The 16,582-nt window shown below is 36.0% G+C and overlaps 1 non-coding gene across 1 annotated transcript; it reads right to left on the bottom strand.

The window, feature by feature from the left end:
* Positions 1–15,923: 15,923 nt before the first annotated feature.
* Positions 15,924–16,027, bottom strand: LOC148545260 (small nucleolar RNA R71). The gene has a single exon (XR_015901830.1). It is a non-coding gene; the product is annotated as a small nucleolar RNA R71 (small nucleolar RNA).
* Positions 16,028–16,582: the final 555 nt, after the last annotated feature.

A 16,582-nucleotide genomic window follows, 5' to 3' on the forward strand; every position in this document is an offset into this window, starting at 1 on the left:
AAAAATATAAAAATTAATAATAATAATAAAAAAAAATTATCTAATCTAAGCAATCAAACAACGAGTAGTTGTTAATCACAATCAATCCCCGACAACGGCGCCAAAAACTTGTTGCGGTATTTTACAACCACACTTACTAACCGGCAAGTGCACCGGGTCGTACCAAGTAATACCTTACATGAGTAAGGGTCGATCCCACGAGGATTGATGGATTAAGCAACAATAGCGTTTGATAGGATTAGTTAGACAAACTGAAATTGGTGTTGAGATGCAATATAAAAGACATTAAACAATATCAAAAAATATTAAAGAAGGGTGAGTAATTAAGTTGGGAATAATATAAGGAGAAGGCAGTTAAGGTTTCAGAGTTATCTATTTTCTGAATTGACTTTTCTTATTAACTATTTTAATCATGCAAGATTTAATTCATGGCAAACTATTTGTGCTAGACCCTAATTCCTTAGACCTTCCTAGTCTCCTCTAAAATTCATCAACTGCCAATTCCTTGGTCAATTAATTCCAATTAGAGGGTGATGATCAAATTCTAGTTTATATGCCACAAGAATCCTAATTATCCAAAAATAAATGGATTATATGTCACGTATCCCGTTAAATACAAACAATTAGAAATTCAGGATAATATGTTTTCAAGCTATTGTTCAAGTAAAGAGCTTTTCCAAGTTTTACAAGAACTCAAATAGAACATGGGTCATACTTCCGTTCCACCCAAATTCATAAAATAAAGAACGAAAACAATTATTGAAATATAAATCAAAATATGAATTAAAATAGAAAAATAATATTATCAATCCATACAATAGACAGAGCTCCTAGCCTTAACAATGGAGGATTAGTTGCTCATGGAATATGAAAATGTAAATTTGTGTGGAATAATGTTGTGGAATCTGTCATTCTGGAACCACCCTATTGGGATTCCTTTTATAACTAATCCTAATAATTTAGAAAACAAATTTCTAAAATTAAAATTAAAATAATATCTTTTCCTAAAATAAGATTTGAATTTAAATTCGAATTAATTAACAAGTCTTCAGCTGATGGGTGGGACCACTTGATTTGTCCATTCTGCAGCTTCTAATATGTGATTTATGGGCTAAGAACTGGGTCAAAACAGCCCAGAAATCGCCCCCAGCGTTTTTCTACATTTTCTGCACGTGGCGCAGGTGACGCGTCCGCATCATCCATGCGTTCGCGTCATTTGTGCAGATTCCAGTCCACGCGTTCGCGTCAGGCACGCGATCGCATCATTGCGATTTCCTCCATTCCGCGCGGTCGCGTGAGCCATGCGTCCGCGTCGGTATTCGCTGGTCATCTCCTTGGCTTCTTCTCTTTCTCTGCAGATACTCCATCAAATTCCGCCAAATGCTACCTAAAATAAACAGTATTGTACAAAACTCAAAATAGCATCCATAGTGGCTAAAATATAATTAATTCTTAATTAAATTCAACAATTTAGATGTAAATTCACTAAGAAAAGATAGACAAGATGCTCACGCATCACTTATCTGTTAGCCACAAATTTGAGTAGAATTCCTGAACCATGTTTCTTCCAACCTTTTTTTCAGGATTAGCTAGAATTTCTCATCCTCTGTTTTGAATTTGCTCTTGGATCTCCGGATATTCATCTTCTTTCAGATTGAATTTAACTTCCGGGATCACTGACCTCAGACCCATTATTTTGTGGTAATGGTCTGCATGTTCTTTTGTTAGGAACCTCTCTTGATTCCAAAGACTCTTTGGAGTATTCTCTTTCTTGCCTCTTGATTTGGTTTGCTTTCCCTTAGGTGCCATGATCTTGATGAGTCATGGCTCAGTGATCACGGAAAAACACACCAAACTTAGAGGTTTGCTTGCCCTTAAGCAAAAGAAAGGAATGGGGAGAAAAGAGGAGAAGAGACAAATTCGAATGGTGGAGAGGAGGGGATGGCCGAATGTGTATTTATAAGAGGAGGGGAGGAATTTCGAAAATTTTGAAAGAGATATGCCATAGAGATATGATTGGTGGAAGAAAATAAAATCATGATATGAAAAAGATGAGATTTTCAATTGAAAAAGATATAAAGAGGTTAAATCTGATAATTTGGTTATGCATCTAAGAAATAAGAGATGATATGATGGGTTTGAAAAGATTTGAAAAGAAATTCAAAAGATACTTGAGTTTTTGAAGAAGATTTGGGAAGGATTTGAAAGAAAATTGAAAAGAGATTTAGAGAATTGTTGAATTTTTGAAAATTGAGGGTGAATAATGAAAGTTTGAAACATGTTTATGTAGAAAATTATGAGTTAAAACATGAAAATTTGAAAAAATTTGAATTTGGAAAGAAAATCTCCTCCCCCTGCCTTTCTGGCGTTAAACGCCCAAAATGGTATCCATTCTGACGTTTAACGCCCAATTGTTGGCCATTATGGGCGTTTAACGCCCAGCCAGGTACCCTGGCTGGCGTTAAACGCCAGAAACCCCTTTATCACTAGGCGTTTTGCTGAACGCCCAGAATACCATTCTGGCGTTTAATGCCCAAAATGCCCTTTACTAGCATTTTCTTGTCAGCAAGCTCCTTTTCTCTGCTTTTTGCACTGAATCCTTCTGTAACTCTGTGAATTCTATCAATTTTGATGATTAACCTTTGAAGAAAATGTATATCAAATTTCTACAAGTATTATTTAAAACAAATAACCTGCTAATGGCTGGGTTGCCTCCCAGCAAGCACTTCTTTATTGTCTTTAACTGGACCTTTACTGAGCTTCATTCAAGCCTCAGTTTTGAGCATTCTTGCTCAAAATTGCTTTCAAGATAATGTTTGATTCTCTGTCCATTAACAATGAACTTTTTGTCAGAATCAATATCTTGATGCTCAAATATCCATATGGTGTCACTCCTGTAATCACATATGGTCCCCTCCACCGGGATTTTAATTTCCCGGGGAATAATCTGAGCCTAGAGTTGAACAGTAGAACTTTTTGTCCTGGCTCAAAGACTCTGGATGACAATTTCTTGTCATGCCACTTTTTTGCTTTTTCCTTATAAATTTTTGTATTTTCAAAAGCATTGAGTCTGAACTCCTCTAGCTCATTTAGCTGGAGCAATCTTTTCTCACCAACTAACTTAGCATCCAGGTTTAGGAATCTGGTTGCCTAGTAGGCTTTATGTTCCAGTTCCACGGGCAGATGACAGGCCTTGCCATACACAAGCTGGTATGAAGAGGTTCCTATAGGAGTCTTGAATGCTGTTCTATATGCCCACAGAGCATCATCCAACCTCTTTGCCCAATCCTTTCTATGGGCAATTACAGTCCATTCCAGGATTCGTTTTAGCTCTCTATTAGAGACTTCAGCCTACCCATTTGTCTATGGATGATACGGAGTTGCTACTTTGTGGCTAATTCCATATCGGACCATAGCAGAGTAAAGCTGTTTATTGCAGAAATGGGTGCCCCATCACTGATTAGTACTCTGGGAACACCAAATCTGCTGAAAATATATTTCTGAAGGAACTTCGGCACAGTCTTGGTATCATTAGTGGGTGTGGCAATTGCCTCCACCCATTTAGATACGTAGTCTACTGCCACCAGAATGTAAGTGTTTGAGTATGATGGTGGGAAAGGACCCATGAAGTCAATATCCCATACATCAAACAACTCAATCTCTAGGATCCCTTGTTGAAGCATGGCGTAACCATGAGGTAAGTTGCCAGCTCTTTGGCAACTATCACAGTTACGCACAAACTCTCAGGCATCTCTATAGAGAGTAGGCCAGTAGAAGCCACATTGGAGGACTTTAGTGGCTGTGTGCTCACTTCCGAAATATCCTCCATACTGTGATCCATGGCAATGCCACAGGATCTTCTGTGCCTCCTCTCTAGGGATGCATCTGCGGATCATTCCGTCTGCACATCTCTTAAAGAGATATGGTTCATCCCACAAGTAGTACTTTGCATCAGAAATTAGTTTTTTCTTTTGCACCCTGCTGTACTCCTGGGGTATGAACCTCACAGCTTTATAATTTGTAATATCTGCAAACCATGGTGCTTCCTGAATGGCAAAGAATTGCTCATCTGGAAAGGTCTCAGAGATCTCAGTAGAAGGGAGGGACGCCCTAGCTACTGGTTCTATCTGGGACAGGTGATCAGCTACTTGGTTCTCTGTCCCTTTTCTGTCTCTTATTTCTATATCAAAATCTTGCAGAAGCAACACCCATCTTATGAGCCTGGGTTTTGAATCTTGCTTTGTGAGTAAATATTTAAGAGCAGCATGATCAGTGTACACAATTACTTTTGATCTGACTAAATAAGATCTAAACTTGTCAATGGCATAAACCACTGCTAGCAGCTCCTTTTCTGTGGTTGTGTAATTCTTCTGTGCATCATTTAGAACATGACTGGCATAGTAAATGACGTGCGAAAGCTTGTTATGCCTTTGTCCCAACACTGCACCAATGGTATGGTCACTGGCATCACACATTAGTTCGAATGGTAATGTCCAGTCTGGTGCAGAGATGACTGGTGCTGTGACCAGGTTAGCTTTCAGGGTTTCAAACACTTGCAGACACTCTGTGTCAAACACAAATAGCGTGTCAGCAGCTAGCAGGTTTCTTAGAGGTTTTGCAATTTTTGAAAAATCCTTTATGAACCTCCTATAGAATCCTGCATGCCCCAGAAAGCTTCTGATTGCCTTAACATTGGCAGGTGGTGGTAATTTTTCAATCACTTCTACCTTGGCTTGATCCACCTCTATTCCCTTGCTTGAAATTTTGTGCCCAAGGACAATTCCTTCAGTCACCATAAAGTGATATTTTTCCCAGTTTAAGACCAGGTTAGTCTCTTGACACCTTTTCAGGACAAGTGCTAGATGATCAAGACAGGAGCTGAATGAGTCTCCAAACACTGAGAAGTCATCCATGAAGACTTCCAGAAACTTCTCTACCATATCAGAGAAGATAGAGAGCATGCACCTCTGAAAGGTTGCAGGTGCATTGCACAGACCAAAAGACATCCTTCTGTAAGCAAATACTCCAGATGGACATGTGAATGCTGTTTTCTCTTGGTTTTGAGGATCCACTGCAATTTGGTTGTAGCCTGAATAGCCATCCAAAAAGCAGTAGTATTCATGGCCTGCTAGTCTCTCTAGCATCTGGTCTATGAATGGTAAAGGAAAATGATCCTTTCTGGTGGCTGTATTGAGCCTTCTGTAGTCAATACACATGCGCCACCCTGTAACTGTTCTTGTGGGAACCAGTTCATTCTTTTCATTATGAACTACTATTATGCCTCCTTTCTTGGGGACAACTTGGACAGGGCTCACCCAGGGGCTATCAGAAATAGGATAAATAATCCCAGCCTCTAGTAACTTAGTGACCTCTTTCTGCACTACCTCCTTCATGGCTGGATTTAGCCGCCTCTGTGGTTGAACCACTGGCTTAGCATCATCCTCTAATAGGATCTTGTGCATGCATTTTGTTGGGCTAATGCCCTTAAGATCACTTATGAACCACCCAAGAGCTGTCTTATGTGTCCGTAGCACTTGAATTAGTGCTTTCTCTTCTTGTGGATTTAAAGCAGAGCTTATGATCACTGGAAAAGTGTCATCCTCTCCCAGAAATGCATATTTCAGGGATGGTGGTAGTGGTTTGAGCTCGGGTTTAGGAGGTTTCTCCTCTTTCTAAGGGATTTTTAGAGGTTCTTTAATTTCCTTTGGTTCCTCCAGATCAGGCTAAACATCTTTAAAGATGTCCTCTAGCTCTGATTCAAGACTCTCAGTCATATTGATCTCTTCCACCAAAGAGTCAACAATATCAGTGTTCATGCAGTCATTTAATGTGTCTGGATGCTGCATAGCTTTGACAGCATTTAACTTGAACTCATCCTCATTGACTCTCAGGGTCACTTCCCCTTTTTGTACATCAATAAGAGTTCGTCCAGTTGCTAGGAAATGTCTTCCTAGAATGAGAGTTGCACTCTTGTGCTCCTCCATTTCCAGTACTACAAAGTCAGTGGGAAAGGCAAATGGCCCAACCTTGACAATCATGTCCTTAATTATGCCTGATGGATATTTAATGGAGCCATCAGCAAGTTGAAGACATATCCGGGTTGGTTTGACTTCTTCAGTCAACCCAAGCTTTCTAATAGTAGATGCAGATATTAGGTTGATACTTGCTCCAAGGTCACATAGAGCTGTCTTAGTACAAGCACCCTCTAATGTGCATGGTATCATAAAGCTTCCTGGATCTTGAAGCTTTTCTGGTAAGCTTTTCAGAATGACTGCACTGCATTCTTCAGTGAGAAACACTTTTTCAGTTTCTCTCCAATCCTTTTTATGACTTAAGATCTCTTTCAAGAACTTAGCATAAGAAGGTATTTGCTCAAGTGCCTCTGTAAACGGGATCTTTATCTCAAGAGTCCTGAGATAGTCTACAAAGCGGGCAAATTGTTTATCCTGTTCCACTTGGCGGAGTTTCTGAGGATAAGGCATCTTGGCTTTATATTCTTCAACCTTAGTTGCTGCAGGTTTATTCCCTATAGAAGTGGTTGGAGAAGCCTTCTTAGAGGGGTTACTATCAGCACTTGCAGGTGTCTGATCCCTCATTGGCGTTTGAACGCCAGGATTGGGTGCAGGATGGGTGTTTAACGCTAGCTTCCCACCCTTTTCTGGCGTTTGAATGCCAGAACTGGGCAAGGAATGGGCGTTTAACGCCAACTTTTCTCCCTTTTCTGGCGTTTGCACGCCATAATCATTCCTCTTTGGGCTCTTGCTGTCCTCAGAGGGATTTTGGGCAATGGTTTGATCATCCTCTGTCATTTGTTCCTTTCTTGACTTTTTGCTACTTTGAACTGAATTATTCAATGTCTTCCCGCTCCTTAGTTGAACAGCTTGGCATTCTTCTGTTATCTGTTTAGATAGCTGCTATCTTGTCTGATTTAATTGTGCTTCTATATTCTTGTTAGCATTTTTTGTGTCTTGGAGCATCTCCTTGAATTCTGCTAATTGTTTTATCATTAGAAGTAATTGCTGATTTAGTTCAACAATCTGTTCTTGAGGATTATGATCAGTAGTTGCTACCATAGCTTCTTTTTCTTTGGAGGGCTCATTGCTTGAGTACAGATGTTGATTTCTAGCAACTGTATCTATGAGTTCTTGAGCCTCTTCAATTGTCTTTCTCATGTGTATAGATCCATCAGCTGAGTGGTCTAGTGACATTTGAGCTCTTTCTGTAAGCCCATAGTAGAAGATGTCTAACTGTACCCACTCAGAAAACATTTCAGAGGGGCATTTCCTTAGCATCCCTCTATACCTCTCCCAGGCATTATAAAAGGGATTCATGATCCTCTTGTTTAAAGCCTTGGATGTCCAGCCTTAGCTGTGTCATCCTTTTTGGAGGGTAAAATTGATTCAGAAATTTGTCTGATAACTGTCTCCATATTTTTATGCTTGCTGTGGGTTGGTTATTTAACCACCTCTTAGCTTGATCTTTTACAGCAAATGGAAACAGTAATAATCTGTAGACATCCTGATCCACTTCTTTATCACGTACTGTGTCAGCAATTTGTAAGAATTGTGCCAGAAACTCGTAGGTTCTTCCTGTGGAAGACTGGAATACTAGCAATTTTGCTGCACCATGATAATGAGCTGAGGATTTAGCTCAAAACTGCTTGCTTTGATGGGAGGTATACAGATGCTACTCCCATATGCAGCTGTAATGGGGTTAGCATATGACCCCAGAGTCCTTCTGGATTATTCATTTCCACTTAGGTCCATGATGGAGAAAGGGAGATGATGTGGATTTGCAAATAAAATATATTTTTGTTTTTATTTTATTTTAATTAAAATTAACCGAATGAAATAAAACAAAATAAATAAAAAATAAAATAAAAGTTTCGAAAAATTAAGAAAAAGTGAAAAGATAAATAAATAATTTGAATGCTAAAATGGATAATTAATTAAAAAGATTTGAAAAATTTTGGATATGGTTTTCGAAAATAAGAAGAAAATGAAATAAAAGCAAATTGAAAACTAAATTAATTAATTAATTAGAAAGATTTTGGAATTAGCAATCAAAAAGATATGATTGAAAATTATTTTGAAAAAGATATGATTGAGAAGATATGATTGCAATTTATTAAAAAAGATATGATTGAAGAAATTAAAAAGATTTGATTTTTTTGAAAAAGATTTGAAAAGATCAATTTTTGAAATTAGAATTTTGACTTGATTAAAAAGAAGAGATATGATTTTGAAAATCTTTGACTACTTTAATATTAAATTTCGAAAATTATGAGTAGAATAAGGAAAAGATATTTTTTTGATTTTTAATTTCTAATGAGGAAAGAGAAAAACAACAAAACGACACTAAACTTAGAAATTTTAGATCAAAACAAAGAGAACAAACAAGAAAACTTTGAATGTCAAGATGAACACCAAGAACACTTTGAAGATCAAGATGAACACCAAGAACAAATTTTTGAAAAATTTTTAAGTAAATAAAAGCACAAAAACACACCAAACTTAAAATTTTTAGAAAATCAAACACAAATTTTCGAAAAATTAAAGGAAAACACAAAGAAGACACCAAACTTAGAATTTTTAAAGATAAAGAAAGAACTAAGTACATGCAAATTCGAAAATTTAAAAGAAAATAAAAGCATGCAATTGACACCAAACTTAACATATGAAACTAAACTCAAATAAAAGACTCTAAACCAACAAAAATAAAATATTTCTAATCTAAGCAACAAGATAAACTGTCAGTTGTCCAAACTTGAACAATCCCCGACAACAGCGCCAAAAACTTGGTGCACGAAATTACAATCATACTTTTGAAACTCCGCACAACTAACCAGCAAGTGCACTGGGTCGTCCAAGTAATACCTTACGTGAGTAAGGGTCAATCCCACGGAGATTGTCGGCTTGAAGAAAGCTATGGTTATTGATGCGAGCGAAAATTGGCGAGTTAAGAATGATTATAAAATATGCGTTGCAAGTATAGTTCTCAACCAACCAGAAATCCGCTCATCAATTTAGAAGGGTGTCACAGAAATTAAAATAAAAATACTGGGAGTATGAGTCCCAGGTCGTTTCCCAACGAGTTGCAGAAAAGTATGCTATTTTATTAATCAGATGTTTTCAAAAAGGGTTGAGTTGAATGGTAGAAAATTAAATTAGAGAATTTATATAAATTTAAATAAAAGCCTTGACTGGGAGTTGATTAGCTGGAAGCCCTATTCTTGTTGCAGTACTCTCAAGACTAATTGATAATTAGAGATTATTCTGTTTAGTTGTCCCTTACTAAGTAAGGGAAAGTTAAACAAGTTGGAATGCTGTTCTATCCACAAGTTCCAATCCGCTCTTGGGAGGATTGGTGTGAGTGACTAGAGAGCAATCCAACAATAAACCCAATTACAATCTTTCTCTTGAGCATCCCAACTCAAGGGTTTCTTTCAATCAACTCCCCATCAAGTTAAGGAACTACTCGCTCATTGTAAATGAAGAATTCATAACATAAGAAAGGGAATTAAAGAAAGACATGATAAATAATGATCAAAAGATTAATTAAAAATAAAAGTAATTCTTATATTAATAAATGCTAAAATAATCCAATGGTAAAATTAAGTAAATTAAGGAACATGGAAGAGTAAGAGACAAGTAAAGAGAACGAACTAGAATGTCGAAGTCTTGATGAGGCAATAACTCTTCTCAATATCCCAACGCAAAAATAATGAACATAACAAATCCTAAAAACTATGAATGTGTGTAGAGAGAAAATCTAGAGGAGAGGAAAACTAGATCTAAAAACTAAAAGTATGCGGAATGAATGTTGTTGTTGGTTTCTGCATGTTCTCTGGCTCTAGTCTGCTTTTCTGGGCCGAAAACTGGGTCAAAATAAGGCCCGAAATCGCCCCCAGCGATTCTGCAGATTATGCAGATCGCGCATGTCACGCGGTCGCGTCATCCATGCGGCCGTGTCACTGCGATTTCCTTTCTTTCGCGCGGTCGCGTCATCCATGCGGCCGCATCACTTCTCGCTGGTCATCTCTTCAATTCCTTGTGTTCCTTCCATTTTTGCAAGCTTCCTCTCAAATCTCCAACTCATTCATGCTCTATAAAGCCTGAAACACTTAACACACAGATCACGGCATCGAATGGAATAAAGGAGAAATAAAATACATAATTAAAAGTCTCTAGTAAGCAAGTTTTCAATCATGCAATAACTTTAGGAAGGAATTATAAATGCATGCTTATTTAATGAATAAGTGGGTAAAGATCATGATAAAACCACATAAATAAACACAATATAAACCATAAAATAGTGGTTTATCAACCTCCCCACACTTAAACATTAGCATGTCCTCATGGTTAGTTGAAGGAGATAAAATGAATGAGTAAGAACATGTAAAACCTATGAAATGCAATGCAACCTATATATATGAATGCAACTATATGATTTTTGTCCACTTGATCTAAAGTAAATAAGCTCTTCAAAACAATTACACATCAAATTCCACTAACTCAATTCTTATACAGTAAGAACAGATAAAAATGCAAGAAGATAGCTCATGAAAGCAGGGAACATAGAAATTCAAGCATGGAACCCTCACTGATGATGTATGTACACTCTAGTCTCTCTAGTGTATAGGATCATCACTCTATCCTTCTCTAATCATGCTCTCTAATTTTTGTTCTTCTCCTAACCAATCAACAATATTTAATATACCAATGCAAACATCATGAGGTCTTTTCAAGGTTGTAATGGGGCCAAGGTGAGGGTAAGGATACATATATGGCTAAGTAAGCTTATAAATTAAATCTTTAATTAACCCAAGCTTTAACATAACCTATATATATTCTATATAACTTTTAAGATTCATACCTAGCTACCCAGAAATCTCTTTCACATCCATACTCATGTATCAACCTTTTATTTTGATTTTATCATACATGCATTGATCTTTGAATGCTTGACTTAGCATTGGGGTAATTTTGTCCCCTTATTTATTTATTGAGTATTTTTGGATTTATATATATATATATATATATATATATATATATATATATATATATTTTTTTTTTTCATAAACATAGAAACATAAAAATAACATAGCTTATCAATGCACATAGAGTTTTAATTCTTATAGTTTCACATGAGTAGGTATCCAAATTCCCATAATATTATCATGACTCATTCCCTTATTATCCTTTGTTCCCACAATTTCCCATACTTAAATAACACATACATTTCTATCTTAAGCTAACCAAAGATTCAATTTGGGATATATAATTATTTTTCCGCTTAAGGCTAGTAACGTGGTAAAATATAGAACAAATGGGATTTAAAGGCTCAAAGTGGCTAATAAAGGTAAATGAAAGGGTAGGCTTTATTTGGATAAGTGAGCTAAACAAATAATGACCTCAATCATATGCAAACATATAAATATAATAAACATTGGACATATAGGATGAAACAAAATATAGATTACAATCATAGAGAAGTAAACACACAATAATAAAATAATTATGGTTAAATAATGTAACCATTCATAAAGGCTCAAATCTCACAGGTTGTGTGTTCTTTAGCTCAAAAATCATGTTCCAAATACAACTTCAAGCAAATTTAACATAAAAGTTTTAATTAAAATTAGTGAAATTTTGTTCCAAAGATAGGGTCTTAGAAGAAACCTATTGTCTTTTCAATCAAGCAGAACATGCATGCAACTAATCTATTACTATGCAATTTATCCTATTCTATAAAAAAAAAATCTAACTAAATATCCTAATTTATTGGTGCTAGGGAAGAGAAATTACCTCCGGAAGTCAGGTACTGATCGACCTCCCCACACTTAAGGCTTTGCACCGTCCTTGGTGCCATCTGTCAAGAACAAAGGTGGGCTGGTAGCAGTATCTCCACAGTCGGGACCATCATGGCTCCCTGTGCTGGTAAAGGAAGTGGAGTCCGGAGTATCTGAGTCCTTGAATTTTCCCATGATCAGCTCCTTGAGGTATGTGAATCGGCGCTTGTTACGGCGCTCTCTCATCTTAGCTTTCTGTTCCTGCTGATGAGCGGATAATTTATACGCTTTTTGGCATTATTTTTACATAGTTTTCAGTATGATTTAGTTAGTTTTTAGTATATTTTTATTAGTTTTTAATTAAAATTCACATTTCTGGACTTTAGTATGAGTTTGTGTGTTTTTTTGTGATTTCAGGTATTTTCTGGCTAAAATTGAGGGACCTGAGCAAAAATTAGATTCAGAGGTTGAAGAAGGACTGCAGATGCTGTTGGATTCTGACCTCCCTACACTCAAAGTAGATTTTCTGGAGCTACAGAACTCCAAATGGCGCGCTTTTAATTGCATTAAAAAGTAGACATCCAGGGCTTTCCAGAAATATATAATAGTCCATACTTTGCCCAAGTTTAAATGACATAAACTGGCGTTCAACGCCAGTTCCATGCTGCATTCTGGAGTCAAACGCCAGAAACAGGTTGCAAAGTGGAGTTCAACGCCAAAAACACGGCACACACCAAGTGGGCCCTAGAAGTGGATTTCTGCATCATTTACTTATTTCTGTAAACCCTAGTAACTAGTTTAGTATAAATAGGACTTTTTACTATTGTATTTACATCTTTGGATTATCTTTTGATCCTTTGATCATGTTTTGGGGGCTGGCCTCTCGGCCATGCCTGAACCTTTCACTTATGTATTTTTCAACGGTAGAGTTTCTACATACCATAGATTAAGGTGTGGAGCTCTGCTGTTCCTCAAAGATTAATGCAAAGTACTATTGTTTTTCTATTCAATTCAACTTATTCCGCTTCTAAGATATTCATTCGCACTTCAATATGATGGATGTGATGATCGTGACAGTCATCATTATTCTCAACCTATGAATGCGTGCCTGACAACCACTTCCGTTCTACCTTAGATTGAATGGACATCTCTTGGATATCTAATACAGGGGACCGAGTCCGAGTTATTAGTGTCTTCGTGGTATAAGTTAGAACCCATGGATGGCCATTCCTGAGATCCGGAAAGTCTAAACCTTGTCTGTGGTATTCCGAGTAGGATCTGGGAAGGGATGGCTGTGACGAGCTTCAAACTCACGAGTGCTGGGCGTAGTGACAGACGCAAAAGGATCAATGGATCCTATTCCAGTATGATCGAGAACCGACAGATGAATAGCCGTGCCGTGACAAAGCATCTTGGACCATTTTCACTGAGAGGACGGGAAGTAGCCATTGACAACGGTGATGCCCAACATACAGCTTGCCATGGAAAGGAGTAGGAAGGATTGGATGAAGACAGAAGGAAAGCAGAGGTTCAGAGGGACGAAAGCATCTCTATACGCTTATCTGAAATTCTCACCAATAAATTACATAAGTATCTCTATCCTATTTTAATTATCTTTTAGTACACTATAATCTCTTAGTACATTTGAATCCGCCTGACTGAGATTTACAAGGTGACCATAGCTTGCTTCAAGCCGACAATCTCCGTGGGATCGACCCTTACTCACGTAAGGTTTATTACTTGGAAGACCCAGTGCACTTGCTGGTTAGTTGTACGAAGTTGTGAAACATAATTAAGAACATGAACGTGCGTATTAAGTTTTTAGAGCCGTTACCAAGGAAGGAATGATCACGATTTTGCACACCAAGTTTTTGGCACCGTTGCCGGGGATTGTTCGAGTTTGGACAACTGACGGTTCATCTTGTTGCTCAGATTAGGTAACTTTATTTTAATTTTAACCTTTTTGTTTTTATTTCTTAATTCTCAAAAAAAAAATCTTCTTTTTCGTTTATCCCAATTAATTTTCAAAAAAAAAATAATACAAAAAAATTTACAAAATTATAAAACCAAAAATATTTTTGATGTTTCTTGTTTGAGTCTAGAGTCAATTTTTAAGTTTGGTGTCTTGCATGTGTTTCTTTTTTCTCAAGAATTTTCAAAAATTCATCATATGTTCTTCATGATCTTCAAGTTGTTCCTGGCCAGTCTTCTTGTTTGATCTTCATATTTTCTTGTTTTGTATCTTTTCTTGTTTTTCATATGCATTTTTAATTTGTTAGTGTCTAATTATTGAAAATTTCTAAGTTTGGTGTCTTGCATGTTTTTTCTTTTCTTAAAAATTTTCAAAAATAAGTCTTGATGTTCATCTTGATCTTCAAAGTGTTCTTGGTTTTCATCTTGACATTCATAGTGTTCTTGCATGCATTGTGTGTTTTGATTCATAATTTTTATGTTATGAGTCTTTTTCATGTTTTTCTTTTTCTTCATTAAAAATTCAAAAATCAAAAAAATATCTTTCCCTTTTTCTCTCTTAAAATTTCGAAAATTTGGATTGACTTTTTCAAATTTTTTTTTTTTAAAAAAATCTAGTTGTTTCTTATGAGTCAAATCAAATTTTCAATTTAAAAATCCTATCTTTTTCAAAACTTTTTCAAAAAAATCAAATCTTTTTCAAATTTTCCTTAATAATTTCAAAATTTTTTAAAAATTGATTTTCAAAAATCTTTTTCTTATCTTTATTCCATGATTTTCGAAATTAATACTATGAAAAATTTCAAGTTGTTACTTGCTTTTTAAGAAAAGATTAATCTTTAAATTTTTAAAATCATATCTTTTTGTTTCTTGTTAGTCAAGTAATCAACTTTAATTTTAAAAATAAAATCTTTTTGTTTCTTGTTAGTCAAGTAATCAACTTTAATTTTCAAAATCAAATCTTTTTAAATTTCTTTTTCAACCCTTTTTCAAAATAATTTTCAATCATATCTTTTTCAATTTCAATCATATCTTTTTCGAAATCAAATTTAAAATCTTTTCTAACTTCTTTTCTAACTTCCTATCTTTTCAAAATTTGACTTTCAAATTTTTTTCAATCAATCTTATCTTTTTGTTTCAATCACATCTTTTTCAAATTTCAATCTTATCTTTCCAAAATTTGATTTTCAAAATCTCTTAACCATTTAACTTTTTGTTTGATTCTTATCTTTTTCAAAACTGCCCAACTAACTTTCTACCTCTCTAATTTTTGAAAATACCTCTCTCTTTTTCAAAAATTCTTTTTAATTAACTAATTGTTTTAAATTTTAATTTTTAATTTAATTTCAATTTCAATTTTCGAATTTTTTTAACTTTAATTTTTAATTTTAATTTTAATTTTATTTTAATTTTCAAAATTTCTTCCTCTCTCATCTTATTATATTTATTTATTTATTCATTCACTAACACATCTCTTCATCTCAAATTACTGCTCCTATCCTCACCCTTGTGTTTGGATTATCCATTCTTCTTCACCCTTATTCCCTTTCTTCTTCTACTAACAACAAGGAACCTCTTTACTGTGACATAGAGGATTCATCTTCTTTTCTGTTCCCTTCTTTTTCATATGAGCAGGAGCAAGGACAAGAACATTCTTGTTGAAGCAGATCCTGAACCGGAAAGGACTCTGAAAAGGAAACTAAGAGAAGCTAAAATACAGCAATCCAGAGACAACCTTACAGAAATTTTCGAAAAGGAAGAGGAAATGGCAGCCGAAAATAATAATAATGCAAGGAGGATGCTTGGTGACTTTACTGCACCTAATTCCAATTTACATGGAAGAAGAATCTCCATTCCTGCTATTGGAGCAAACAATTTTGAGCTGAAACCTCAATTAGTTTCTCTGATGTAGCAGAACTGCAAGTTTCATGGACTTCCATCTGAAGATCCTTTTCAGTTCCTAACTAAATTCTTGCAGATCTGTGATACTGTTAAGACCAATGGGGTTGATTCCGAGGTCTACAGGCTTATGCTTTTCCCGTTTGCTATAAGAGACAGAGCTAGAGTGTGGTTGGACTCTCAACCCAAAGATAGCCTGAACTCTTGGGATAAGCTGGTCACAACTTTCTTAGCCAAGTTCTTTCCTTCTTAAAAGCTTAGTAAGCTTAGAGTGGATGTTCAAATCTTTAGACAGAAGGAAGGTGAATCCCTCTATGAAGCTTGGGAGAGATACAAGGAACAGATCAAAAGGTGTCATTCTGACATGCTTTCAGAATGGACCATCCTGGATATATTCTATGATGGTCTGTCTGAGCTATCAAAGATGTCACTGGACCATTCTGTAGGTGGATCCATTCACCTAAAGAAAATGCCTACAGAAGCTCAAGAACTCATTGACATGGTTGCAAATAACCAATTCATGTACACTTCTGAAAGGAATCCTGTGAATAATGGGACGCCTATGAGGAAGGGAGTTCTTGAAATTGATACTCTGAATGCCATATTGGCTCAGAATAAAATATTGACTCAGTAAGTCAATATGATTTCTCAGAGTCTGAATGGAATGCAAGCTGCATCCAACAGTACTCAAGAGGCATCTTCTGAGGAAGAAGCTTATGATCCTGAGAACCTTGCAATAGCAGAGGTGAATTACATGGGTGAACCCTATGGAAACACCTATAATCCCTCTTGTAGAAATCACCCAAATCTCTCATGGAAGGATCAACAAAAGCCTCAACAAGGCTTTAACAATGGTGGAAGAAACAGGTTTAGCAATAGCAAGCCTTTTCCATCATCCACTCAGTAAAAGACAGAGAGTTC

Source organism: Arachis ipaensis, chromosome B9, assembly GCF_059453495.1.
Source record: "Arachis ipaensis isolate K30076 ecotype BB chromosome B9, ASM5945349v1, whole genome shotgun sequence".
Classification (NCBI taxonomy): Eukaryota; Viridiplantae; Streptophyta; class Magnoliopsida; order Fabales; family Fabaceae; genus Arachis; species Arachis ipaensis.